At 36.2% G+C, this 13985-nt stretch overlaps 1 pseudogene; it reads left to right on the forward strand.

The window, feature by feature from the left end:
- The first annotated feature begins 358 nt into the window (after nt 1-358).
- LOC149146235 (psbP domain-containing protein 5, chloroplastic-like) lies at nt 359-13764 on the forward strand (annotated as a pseudogene).
- The last annotated feature ends 221 nt before the right edge of the window (nt 13765-13985 follow it).

The following is a 13985-nucleotide window of genomic DNA, read 5'->3' on the forward strand; positions in this document are numbered from 1 at the left end:
GGTAGCTCCTGCAATTGCCTCAAACCACTGGTGGCCCTGAGCTCCAAAATCACCCTAGATGAAAATCTCCTTGAAGATGGCTTCTTTAACTTCTCTGGACTATACCATTGGCTTCAGAAGGCTCCAATTAGCATAGCTAGCCTCTTGTTTCACTCTCTCTGGTTGAAAACAACTCCAGGAGTGAATTTAGTCAGTGTCCCTTAGGAATACTCCACCAAAATTGGTTAACTGCACTTAACTTCATTTAAAGTTAGCATAATCCACCATTTTTAGCGCTCTGCCAAGCTAATCATCAGAGCCAATGGTTACCGTAACCATTTGGGTTAATCCCCCAATGGTTAGGGATAAGACCGTTCAGATGGCGATCAACACGCAACCACATGGTTTGCTTCTACAATCAGCAGTTATCTCAACATTGGGTTCATGTGAACAACTCTTATGGGACTACTGGCAGGTAAGACCACTGGCAGTCCTAACTACCAAACTTCTGCCCGTTACAAGTTAAATATACATCGTGACCATTACCTGATAAGAAACAATGGTAGCGGAGGTGCTAGTGCGTTGTGCTAGCTTGCTGGAGGTCACGAGTTCGATTCCGTAAGACCCTAACAAAAGTTTACATGACCATTCTAGGGCCACGTGGCAGCCTCTGGGTTGCCACCTGGTGGCACCCGATTGGTCACCCAAAAGGAATACTTTATGGAATATTCCTTGGAATATTCCTTTTTTAATATTTTCAAAAATCAATTTATTCTTGGTCAAATGTCCCTAAATTGCAGTTTACTGGACTTTTTAAATTGCAATAACGCCTTCATATGGTGTTGGTTTTTCAAACCATTCACGACACTGGAATTAGGAAGAAGAGATCTATCTGGTCACTTAGGTTCGACACTCTTTCAAACACTTTGAAATTTGAGCTATCATTAAGGTCCCGGATCAATATCTGATCACTCCTCCCCATTAGGAATCTTTTGGATCAAAAAGACTGATATATTGATCTCCATAGTAGATGACAGTACAACACCCTCTTCTTTCAGCCTTCATACACTTGCCTGCATGGCTGGTACCTTTGAACCAAAACTCGAAGGTAGTCGACACTTCCCTTCATGGATGCGCTTGTCATCTTGTTAAGAACTATCTTCCTTGAAATCACTTAGAATTTACAGAAGGTAGCTGAACATCACTTCCAAGCTGCTTCCATGGCGACCTTTGCTACTGCAAATTTTCTTCTGACATCTTGTCAAAATACAAGAAAAAAACTTGACAACATAAATTCTTGCTCCATCAAGAAAAACAAATTTCACATCATGTGCAACATCATCATGTCTTTACATCTTTTATACAAATGACTAACTAAATCACAAGTCGACGAAAACATGCCTTTTCAAACATTTGACCCTTCAAGTCAAGCATGTACAAAAATAACTTGACAATTTTTTTACAAAAATGAAACACTTCATCATTATCTCCCTTTTACAATCTTGGAGACCAAATCAACTTTTCCAAGTCGACATGACATTGCATGCATGTTTAAATACAAGGAAATAATTAACATCCCTGTTTTCATACATTCCATTCTCATGCATGTATTCAATTCTTCAACTTTCTCTTAAGCACAATCATAAGTACAAGATCCTCAATCATATGTACACGTACTTTCAAATCTAAAATGAATATAATTTTGTTGCAATAAAGTGAGTCCACATACTCAACTTTTCCATCCTACAACTTGCATTCCATTAGCAAGGAAATGCATCACATCAAATGACATGCAACTTTAATTGGATAAGAATTCTAACCATTTCTTACCAATCCACATCAAAGGTGCTTCCTTTAACTGCACATCAACATCAATTTGTGAATCATCCTGACACACAACAATTATGGAAACTTCCTTTCCACCCTTGCCATACTCTTTTTCCACTTTCTTCAAATTTCGTGGAAGCATTGTTGGATTCAAAGTCCAACACCTTTCAACAATATGTCCTTGCTTATGGAAATCAGTACAACACATGTTCATCCTCTTTACAGCATAATTTGCCTTGTCCAATGGACCTTTGGCTTCTTGCCTTCCTTCCTTCAAAAGTTTCTTGTATGTGGCCATTCTCTTCCAACATCTAGAAACACTATGTTTAACCAAACCACAAAAGAAACATGCAATTTTTTTCCAATGCTTATCTGGAAATTTACCATGCTTAACATAATCAAAAGTAGTGTGATTGAAATCAGATTTATGCCTTTCTCTTTTACCTTTATTATCTTCATGAGGAGGTGAATCAAATGAAGAAGTGGCTCCCTTTGGAACACCATCAATCTCTTCAATGATTTTAGAGATTTCACAACTCTCTAGTTCAAATGTATGCTTATGTACACCTTCTTCCCGCAAATTATGTTTCAAACAATTTCTTTCCCCATTAATACAATCTTTACAAACTTGAGGTAGGGAAACTAAAATGAAACTCCTTCTAGGAACTGTGTCAATTTCCTTCATGGCTGCTTTGGAACTCTCTCCATAATATTGTCCATAGCCAAGAACCAAATACTTAGGCCTTTCCTCAACCATTATTGGCTCAATAATTCCCTGTACATGTTTGCCCAATCCTTTTCCTTCATAGCCCATTTTTGACATCAACTTGGACCCTGTGCCTCTTGTATGTTTTTCAAAAGAACCAACATAAACATTATTAGAGGAAGTTGAAGACAAATTAGAATTGTTTACCTCTTCTTCAAGCTGATACTTGACTAAGGCTTCTTTGGAAACAAGGAGTTGTGTCTCCAACTCTTGCATCTTTACCAGGTTCATATTTGCAATATGAAGCTGAATCTCCATTTCCTGCAATTTGTCAGAAAGCAACTGCTTCTCTTCCTTCATGGAATTCAACTGCTCTCGAAGTCTGGTGCGCTTCCTTTCATCCTCATACATTTCTCTCACCATATCCATCTTGGTGAACAATTCTTGCTTCATTTCTTCATCAAATAATCTTTTGAAGGAGGAGGATTTGGAAAAATCACTTTTAGAAGTTGTCATCATCAAAATGAACAAAATAACTTCAAAAAAATTCACGAAGCTTTCAAAGAACTAATGACAAATCTCTGAACTAGATGGCAGTAGAATCAAATTCTTATTCAAGAAGCCTTTTGTAAACAAACCCTCATGTGCTTCAACGGTTTCCTTGAGGTCCTTTGGGTAAGGATAATTCCTTCAGCCCTTCTTCCTTCTTGTCCTCTTCTGGAATTATCTATCAATAGATTTCCCTTCACCTTTGCAAACTCAAACAATAGTCAGTTTACAAACAATCAAACAGTAAGATTTGACTATTTGAACACCTTTCAAGTCAAACAAGAAATATCTTGCTTTTTCAATCAAGCATCCTACTCCGACAGCACCTGATTTGAAATGGGGGTTTAACACCTTGTTATTCTTACAAGAACCTCCCACTCCAAAGCTTAACAAATATATGATCTAGCTTATGTTGACAATTGTGGAATTAATTACTTGAAACAGGTGTATGTGTAATTTATGTTAACTGTTTAAGTTCTTTAAGTCCATTTTTTTTTGTTGATATTAAACACACATAACAGCCATATAATGCAGCAAGTAAACATCAGCACATAACAACAAATTTAATCTAGGATTTCACCCGAATATCATGGGCTACGTCTCCTTGAGCTTTTGTCATCTTGAATTGGCTCTTTGGGATTATGGCAAAGTTTCTTTTACAAGTTCCACACTCAAATCCAAAGTTTACTGAATTGAACCAATGGGCTTAGAAAACCATCTATATCCTTGTCATGGCTGTCCTCACTCTGCAAACAGATCTAAGCTCCCTTAGACTTGATTCCTTCAATCGATGCACTCAACTACCCTGAGCTTCTTGATGGCACTAACTCCTTTAAAATTCTTTGACTATCATTGAAACATATTCTACTATCTCCATCACATATCAAACAACAACAATAGACTAATCATTTGCTCAAAATCAGCACTGCATCCCCAAACTAGACCTTCCTCCACAATTGGCACTTGGCTGCTTGAAAGTTCCTTGTAGCATCTCAACCTTTAGAAGTCTCCAAATGATTCTTAAAACCCATGAAATGGATTTAGAAGGCTCATTATAGTCAAGAATGACTGTTGGTTTGTTGAGAACGAGTATTGGTAGCTCCTGCAACTGCCTCCAACCCCTGGTGGCCTTGAGCTCCAAAATCACCCTAGATGAAAATCTCCTTGAATATGGCTTCTTCAGCTTCTCTAGACTATTCCATTAGTTTTGGAAGGCTCTAATTAGCCTAGCTAACCTCTTGTTTCACTCTTTCTGGTTGAAAATAACTCTTGGAATGCATTTAGTCAGTGTCCCCTAGGAATACTCCACCAAAATTGGTTAACTGCACTTAACTTCAGCTAAAATTGGCATAATCCACCTTTTTTAGCGCTCTACCAAGCTAATCGCCAGAGCTGGAAATTACCGTAACCATCTAGCATGCATGTGATGGGTTAATCCCCCGACAGTTAGGGATAAGACCGTTGCGCTGGTGGTCAACATGCAACTGCGTGGTTTGTTGCTGCAGTTAGCTATTATATCAGCATCGGGTTCATGTGAACAGCTCTTATGGGACCACTGGTGGGTAAGACCGTTGGTGGTCCTAACCCCCAAACTTCCACCCGTTACAAGTTAAATATACACCATGACCATTACCTGTTAAGAAATAACGGTAGCAGAGGTGGTAGTGCGTTGTGCTAGCTTGCTAAAGGTCACGAGTTTGATTCAGTTGGACCCCAACAAAATTTTACATGACCATTCCAGGGCCACGTGGTGGCCTTCGGGCTTGCCACATGGCGGCACCCGATTGGTCACCCAAAAGGAATATTTTATGGAATATTCCTTGGAATATTCTTCTTTTAATATTTTCAAAAATCAATTTATTCTTGGTCAAATGTCCATAAATTTCAGTTTACTGGACTTTTTAAATTACGATAACTCCTTCATACGGTGTCAGTTTTTTGAAATGTTCGTGGCACCTGAATCTGGAAGACAAGATCTATCAGGTTGCTCAAGTTTGACACTCTTCCGAACACTTTGAAATTTGAGCTATCATTAAGGTCTTGGACCAAAATCTAATCAATATCCCCACTTGGTTAGGTGATTGATGTATGTATGAGTCATTGGTGATATGGAGGTCATACTCACTTAGTTGAGTTATAGAGTCATGCTATTCTTTTGAAAATTATCTCTGTAGACTCTGCATGTACTCAAGGGGAGCATGGATAACATAGTTCATCTCAAAGGGGGAGAATATCTTGGTCCGCCCTTTGCCCTTGATGTCAAAGGGGGAGAGTATCTTTGTGTTGCTTGATATATCTAACAGGTTCTACAACTTTAAGTAATCAACATCAATATGGTTTCCATCAATTCCAAAGAAGGATATTGTAGGCATTATAGGTGTTGTCCTTGATGGCAACCCACTCAAAAGGCAGTTCAGACTTGATTAAGGGAAACTCACTTTGTAACAGGTCAATTCAAAGGTAACAAGGTAATGGTATAGAAGAATAGGATGATGAGACAAAGGACTATAGATCAGAATCAAGCAATTGAGGAATAAGAATGTTTTCAGGTATATTAAGTTGTATACGGAGGTTCACCTATTCCAGGTAGCGTATACAAGTGGGTTCACTGTAAAAAAGGAGTGTATACGTATGCACGCACTTTCACAAGAGGAAAAGCACATATAGGATGGAAAATTTAGGAAAATTGAAGTTAAATAATACCAAGGGTCCATACGATGGTATTAGCCCACAATATTGAGCGGAATAATGATTACTTGATCCCGTCTAAGAATACCAAAGGTTCTAAGTGTTGTTTTGGTCTGAGGTATTGAGAAAAGATAAAACTATATAAGGAGGTGAAGATCAAATGGGTAGGTGTGCAAGTGAAAGGGTTTTTCACGAATACTTCTACCTTAATTATATCTTATGTTGTAAGGGCTATGGTTATGATATGATCTAAAATATCTTTTGTGCCTTTTGATACAATGTTGGATCGGGATCATGAGACTTGAAATGACTTATAATTGCATGATCTGATAATTGTTGGGCTAGATCTGAATGATAACGCATGTTTTATCCTATAAATGTTATGATATGAGTATGACTGAAGTCTCGAATAGCTGTGAAGTTTCAAGTTATTATTTGCATATCTATACGCTGGTTTTCCTATGTTATGGCGCGTATACACGTTGGTTCGACACCTCCAAGTAGCGTATGTAGAATAAAAACTTGTTGTTTAGAGATGATTGATCTATCTTATTAGTGCTATTGTTTTACTTTTGTCTGTCAATGATGTCTTCATTAGATCTGAAAGTAGAACTGACTATATAAGGAGATTGAGTATGATTTATTGATTGATTGAGTAAGAAGGGTGATATTTTCTACTATTTGTTTAGAACTCTATAATTTGACAGTAGGTCTTCAGAATATTCTAGTTGGTACAGTTTTGATTCAGAGCTTTTTATGATTTAGTATTTTTGGAGGTATACACAGGTTTGGTTAAAGGAAGTAGCATATACATGCAGGTAGCGTATACATTCTGACATATGATTTTTTAGTTTTCAATTGGTTCTGATTGTTGATGCAGTGTTCTAGGTTCAACTCTGTGCTCTGGTGACAGTGATCTGACTGTTCAGATTAACTGATTGTTGGTAGATGCAATTATTGCAGTGGTTATTAATTTTGAGCTTCAATGTTACTAATGGCTCCAGTATGAAAATTTGATGAAATGTGGCCTTCATATTGTGTTGTTATGTACCAGGAGTATCCAGTCAGAAAATTTATGAAATGTGGTCCCTGGAGTAAGAGTGAAGGTAGTAGCCTTTTGTAGGCTAGTGCCTACATAGTGGTAAACTTATCATATAGTGCAAGAGCTAGGGGGTTGTAATCCCTTCCAATAGAAGCTGGAAACCGAGAGAAGGTTGTAGCCTTCAACAGGTATATGCCTACGTACTAGAAAAGTCTGCACCAGTACAAAATTTGTAAACCCTTTTTATTATAAGAATATTGAAGACTTAGATGACAGCAGTGGTGGTTTCTTCCCACATTGGGTTTCCACCTGAAAAATCTCGGTGTTCATGTTTGCTACTTATGTGTGTTGATTTATTTTGTTATTATTGCATCGGTTTACTGTGTAATGCATCACACAATCATTTAAGATAATGAATTAGTTGTTTATTACATATACGCTAGTTTCATTCTTTATAGTCGCGGACATACACTGGTTGGTTTCAATGAAGTAGCATATATTGTCCAAAAACAAAATCATAATTGTAAAAGTTAAAATACTAATTCACCCCCCCCCACTCTCATCTTTTTTCCCAACAGTTTTTCTCTCGGAAGGGTTTACACTAGAAATATTGTGTGTCATGTGTGATGATGATTTTTTTGGTTGTGCTTTGATGGTTTGCATTTATTATATGCAAGTTATATATTTACATGTTTACTGTTTACTCATATGCCACTAACATATTGTGAGTTGTTGCAATAACAAGTGTGTGATTTAGTTGAGAAGTAATAAAAGAAGAAAATTGATAATAAGTCACACTACTGATTCACCCCCCCGCCGCCGCAATAGAGCTCAAGGGTTTCCAAAAATTGGTATTAGAGAGGGGCTCTTGGTTCGAAAGCTTTATCGCTGGACAATAGATATGGGGTTTGTTGGCAAAAATTTGCATTTTTTTACAAAATGGGTTCTCAATTGTTCTTACTGCTGCAAACAAACCCCATATCTACTTGTGGATCTACTTGTGGAGATGGGTTTGTGAAGTATTTGATGGAGATTTTCCTTCATCTAAATTATAGAAGAAAAATTCTCAAGCAATGAAAATTATTCTTGAAAATCTTTGTAATGCAAATTTGGAGAAAGTTGGAGATTTAAGATATGCCAAGGAGATTTGGGATAGATTGCATATGTTACTTGGAGAAATCTGCAGTAGCATTGATGGAGAGATTGAAAAGACATGAAAAATGAAGAAGAAGAAGATATCCATGAAGAATAAGAAAAAAGCTTCAGTTGAACTAGCTATACAAGAGGACAACAAATTTGAAGGTATAAGCCACACTGATTTACTTTTGAGTTATATTTTTAATAGCAGTGGTGAAAATAATTTATATCTGGTTAGTGAAAAAGATGATGATTACAGTTATATGCAACTTAAGGATGAATATGAATCTTCCATGGTTATTATTGAAGAATTTTCTAGTGAGATTGGTATACTAAAAAATGTATTCAGGGAACATGAGAAGAAATTGCAGGCTTGTGATGAAAAGGGGAAAGCCTTAAGGAAGAAATCACTAACTTGAGGACATAGCTAGTAGAATAAAAAAGAGTTGAATAAGTGAATTGCAACAAGAAAAAGGATAATAAAGACTATGTTGAAGTGCTTGAAGGTGTGATTGACAAATTGAGGAAGCAACTTTAAGAAAGGACTAGCAGCTAGAGCAAGTGAAGAGGATCATAGGAGTAAGCAAATCTAGCAACAATCTTCAAAAGGGTGAGACGAATTTGCATGCAGGAAAGAATAAAAAAGAAGAACCAAAGAAGCATGCAACAAATAAGGTGACCAAAAATAGTAGCAATAAAGGAGAGAGAAAATTGATCCACTAGCAGTAGCAAAGAAGAAAACCACAAAGACTATTTACTCCTAGGATTGATGGTGGTAGATTTTAGAGGAGAAATCAAAACTCCTTTTCCCCCTTCATGGACGAGATTGAGTTATTCAACTGTCATAATTTTGGTCATGTGGCAGCTAATTGTAGGAGGAGAATACATACATCCATGTAGTAGTATGATCAACCAAAAAGAGGACCTACATTCAGGTATACAATTTCTTTCAATGGTCATTGTTTTTCTTGTAACATGTTTGGGCATAAAGCCATTGATTACAGATCTAACATGAGAATATGGAAGTCTAGTATGAGAAGCAAGAGATGAGATCCTTTGACTACATATCTTGGTCATATAGATTGTTATGTGTGTCATAATTTTTAGTACATGGCTAAGGATTGTAAGGTTCCTAGATCCTTGAGGTTTTTGGTTAAAAATAAGTAGAGAAAAGAGAATGCATGACCAAGAAAATGTCCAAGGAACACATGGACGAATAAGGAGAAGTTAGGAGGATGTGGAATTGCATTTTTGTCATATGATGAGGATGACATGTGGTAAATTGATAGAGGATGCTCACACAATATATCAGGAGATAGGAGAAAAATTTATTTTCTCAATAGAACCAAGAGTGGTCATGTTGTGTTTGAAGGAAATGAAATAACAAGAGTGTTGGGAAGCAGTAAACATAATCTTGGTGAGAATAGGAAAAATTACAAATGATGTTTTGCTCATTGAAGGTCTAAGGCATAATATTTTGAGGATGAGCCAAAGGGTTGATGGAGGAAAGGAAGTGATTTTCAAATCCAAAGGTTGCATCATCTGGAAAGAAGGATCAAAGACAATGATTGCAAGAGGAGACAAGACCCTAGATAATGTGTATGTGTTGGAGGGAAGAGTGAAGAGTAAGAAGACACCAAGGGAGTACTCTTCCTCATCAGATTCATAGTAAGATAGATCAACCCCTAATACAGTCCATTATTGCATTATAGATCTACTTGACTAAAAAGGTACGTATGAAACTAACATGGTCTTAGGGGGATCATTGGAATCTTAAGGAGTTCTAACATCAATGAGTTTTGATCCAGTTCTTCCATGCATTTTCAGATCATCCAGATGACTTCATATGAGGTATATCATGCTTAGGGGGAGCTATGTTTTTCAAGCCTGGTTCTTTATTTTTATTTATTTTCACTCATTATTTTTGTAGCTGATTTATTTACTTTGTATGAGTGGAAATGATATGTATAACATCCTTGTTGCAACATCATTGATCATCTTTAAGTTATACTAGCATGGATACAATGTGGTAATGACATGCATATGTGACTTATCACTTGGACCAACCATGTATGGGTTGTTATATGTAGTTTATTACAACCATGTGTTTGCTAGTGTATCATAATTTTATATTGGTAGAGGGTCCAGTGATTTATAGATTGAGTCAATATGGTGATAGGCATATTTTGGAGGAGTGTCATGGAGTTTATTGTTTCCATATGTTTGTGCTAATGATTGTAACAAGTATGTCATTAAATCATTGGTCCATAGGAGTTGATCATAACATCCATGTATTTATTGATATATCTATGTAAAATGCTCATGAAGCGGTGCACTTTTATTGTATGTATCTATTACAGGTCTATTTGCGCACATCACTCCCAATGATTAGATCAGTACAGATAGGGCTCATCAAACTCTAATTTCAGTTGCTACATGCCCTAGACAAGTCATCATATTGAATGTTTTCATCCAACAATGTAAACTTTGAAACGGGAACTATAAACTCAAAACGGGAACTCTGGCCAAAAAAACCCGGAAAAACATCAAAAACAATGCTGAAAACGAAAAGCGTGTATACTGGAATGATGATTTTATTTTTTAGGGGTCAATTTTGAACATTTTTTAAAAATTGCAGTGACTACGAAATTTACTACGAAATTTTCGTGCAAAATATAGCTTCAAAAGGAAAAAGTGATATACTGGAACGATGATTTTTTTTTTAGGGTCAATTTTAAACTTTTAAAAAATGCTAGTAAAACCAAATTTTTATGTGCCAAACAAAGTTGTTTATGAGGAAAAAAACACATTAATGTTTTTGGTAGAATATCATTTTTCTTTCCTAAGTATAAATTCAACATGTTTTCAACCATTACATGCCATGGTTATTTCACCTAAACATAGATGGACAAATTTATCATATCACATCAAGCACATTTTCTTGATTATCCTTATTTTAATTTTGAGCATGAAAAATTCATAGGAGGCCAAGATTTCGCCAAAAAGAGGAGCTGGAGTCAGATTACAGTGAATCTCCTCTAATGACCCTCGCTAAACTGATCACCCTCTCCATAAAATATGTTCACAAAAAGTTCACAAGGAATCCCAGAAGCAAGTTTCATTTGTTCTAAAGCAACTCAGTTACACCTCAAGAACCTTGTTACTCCCTCATAAATGTGTTCCTGAGAAATGAAGGTAGCATAACTTCATTTGCTATCAATAAATCCCAAACCTAGATGCCAGAGGATTTTCTCTCAAGAATGAAATAATTGGAAAAAACAAGCAAGTTCCGAGAAGATAACTCTAGTGTCAATCACAATCCTAATAATGCATCATCAGTGAAATCATACCCCACATGTAGGGAGAATACGATGAGCTACCTATGACCACTTGATTTACTTTGATTAGAGTATCTAAGGCCATAATAATAATCTATTTTAATTTCTTTCCAAACCTTTAAAGGAAGGTCACTGTCACTGTCATCTTATGAACCACTATAATAACTTTGATGGCGTTTTAAATATAGTTACATGGTATTTTGTGTTTGTCTTATTTTGTTGCAGGTGACTCATGAGGAGCACATGGACGCTAATACCACAATGGGAAACACAACCAAAATGAGCAAACTAAGTTTGGACCTCCATTAACATCAATTACCACTGAGAAAGGATTAAATTTATCAAATTCACTTTGAATATCTTAACAACAGCATAAAAACATCTCCCTTGGCAACAATTCTAAAAAGTCAATTAGGTCAAGAATTTGCACCGAATATAAGGGGACACCCCTATTAATATGGTTATTCAATGCTTTGCTTCCCCCACTATTATCAATTAGATGTTACCCATCCTCATATCTAAACAAAAGAAAAGGGAGAAATAAAATAAATGAAAAGCACCCCAATGGGGGAAGTAACGAGGGATATAAAAACCTTTTATGGGTCTATGAACATCCAGTTGGTAGTAAATGCTTATTATTTCATTGTGGTGATTACATTGTAGACATAGAAACTCATTAATATTGGAAGAATACTTTTAGAAATCCTAGAGTCATATTTAAGGAGTCTATTACCTCGAGATCTATACAAACCCATTGGATCAAAAACCAAACCTAGAGTGAAAGCAACAAAATTTATTTTTTTAAAAGTAGATGACCTTTATGGATAAATTAATATAACAAAGAAGTATTTCTTAATCGTCGATAAAAAGCTTTCAATGTTAAATGAATATATCTAATCTCTTGTGAATTCCTAATAAAATTAACTGAAAAGATATTATTGTACCATAACTATAACCTTATTGTTAAAGCATTTCAAATATTTTAGACTCATCTATTGTCTTTCCATGAATTCACTAGAAAGAACACTTGGATTTTTCTTTTAAAAACTACTCCTATTTCCATTCCTTTATGCTTAACATGGTCATTTTAAAAGTCTTCTTAATCAAGGTGAAAACCATAATCTCAATCAATTTTCATGTAAATATCTTAGATAAAGATGAATTGACTAGAAAACACACTTGAATTTTACTTTTAAAAACTACTACTATTTCCATTCCCTTATACTTAATCATTTTAAAAATCTTCTTAATCAAGGTAAAAACCTAATCTCGATCAACTTTCATCTAAATATCTTAGACACGGATAACACCAAACTTAACGGCCCCTTGTTTGAATGATAATGAACTAAAATAACACTCTTGATAGACCATATGAAACCCCGAACTTTCTATATTATCTTCACCATAGTAACTTAAATCTTGAGCTCATAATTTTATCAATGTTACCTCCAACTAATGTCTAATGTCTAATATTATTAGACAGGGACAATGAATTTTAGTTACAACTTACATTGAAAGTCCATGTAACCCCATGGGGACACTTAATATATTTTAAGACAAAAAAAAAATCACTGAGAATATGTGTCGGCTTATATATTGGTCTTGAAAATGCCTGAGGGATATAAAACACGTACCTCATTGATAAATTAGAGAAGATCAACTCGGGACATTCTTCAAAAAAAAAAAAACACCACCTGAGACACGTTATACATCTGGAAATAGAAATCAAGTAATTATGGATGCGCAGTGGTAGGTATTAGTTAGCTCTTCGACAATTGCGGCAGTACTCTTCGCAATAGCGTTACTCATCTACTTAATCAAAGAAGTTTGTCGTGATCTTTTTTCACCGCCTTGGAGGATCATCTTCATCCATGAATTGAACGATGATGACCGACGAAGTCTCGACCTCTCTGATGAACAAATAGCCGCACTGCAAACAATTTACTTATAAAGTGAAGTCTTTCAACTTTAAAGGGGATTTGAAGGCAGTGCTAGAGAACATAGATATGGCACTGTTAGGATCAAATAAAGATTATATCTGTCGGAGGGATTTGCTATTGTACGGGTTTTGGGGGCCAATATCATTTTTATTTGTTGCTAAGTCTGGGAGAGCTCTTGATACAGATAAAATATTTGAAGAGCCAAAATATGGTTTACAGGTTGATGAGATAAATGGTTACACATTTTCTTATCCTCTGAATGTACCCAAGCGACAATACAAATTTAAGTGGATCGAGTCTAGAAAGCCAAAGCGATATTCTTCTGTTGCACCCTTATCTGTCGATGCCTAGCAACGCATTGTTTCTGAATGTCGAGACATCAAAGACAACCTTGTTATTTCTATTTCGATAGGTCCTCCAAACAATCGCTTTCTGACTTCGAAGGATAATAACACATGGGCTGCAAAAGATGTCACCGAGTCTATTCTTTCTGATAATAACACCCAAGGTGACCCCAGTTCAATTCCCAATAGTGCCATCACCGCAGATCTTTCGTAGGGCTAGGATTTCTCCGCTTAATATCGTATTGGATGCCCAGTAAGCACTGTTTGGGGCGATTTTGAGAATCGTTGGGTGGTTGGGCGATTCTCAGAATCGCCCCGCCACCACCATTGGTGGTGGGGCGGTGGCGGGGCGATTTTGAGAATCGCCCCACCACCCGGCGATCCTCAGAATCACCCCATCTGCTACGAATCGACTCAAAACCATGATTTATATAT

The sequence above is a fragment of the Pinus tabuliformis genome, chromosome X (assembly GCF_031772625.1).
Source record: "Pinus tabuliformis cultivar Carrire ecotype Pingquan chromosome X, CPIR1, whole genome shotgun sequence".
Classification (NCBI taxonomy): domain Eukaryota; kingdom Viridiplantae; phylum Streptophyta; class Pinopsida; order Pinales; family Pinaceae; genus Pinus; species Pinus tabuliformis.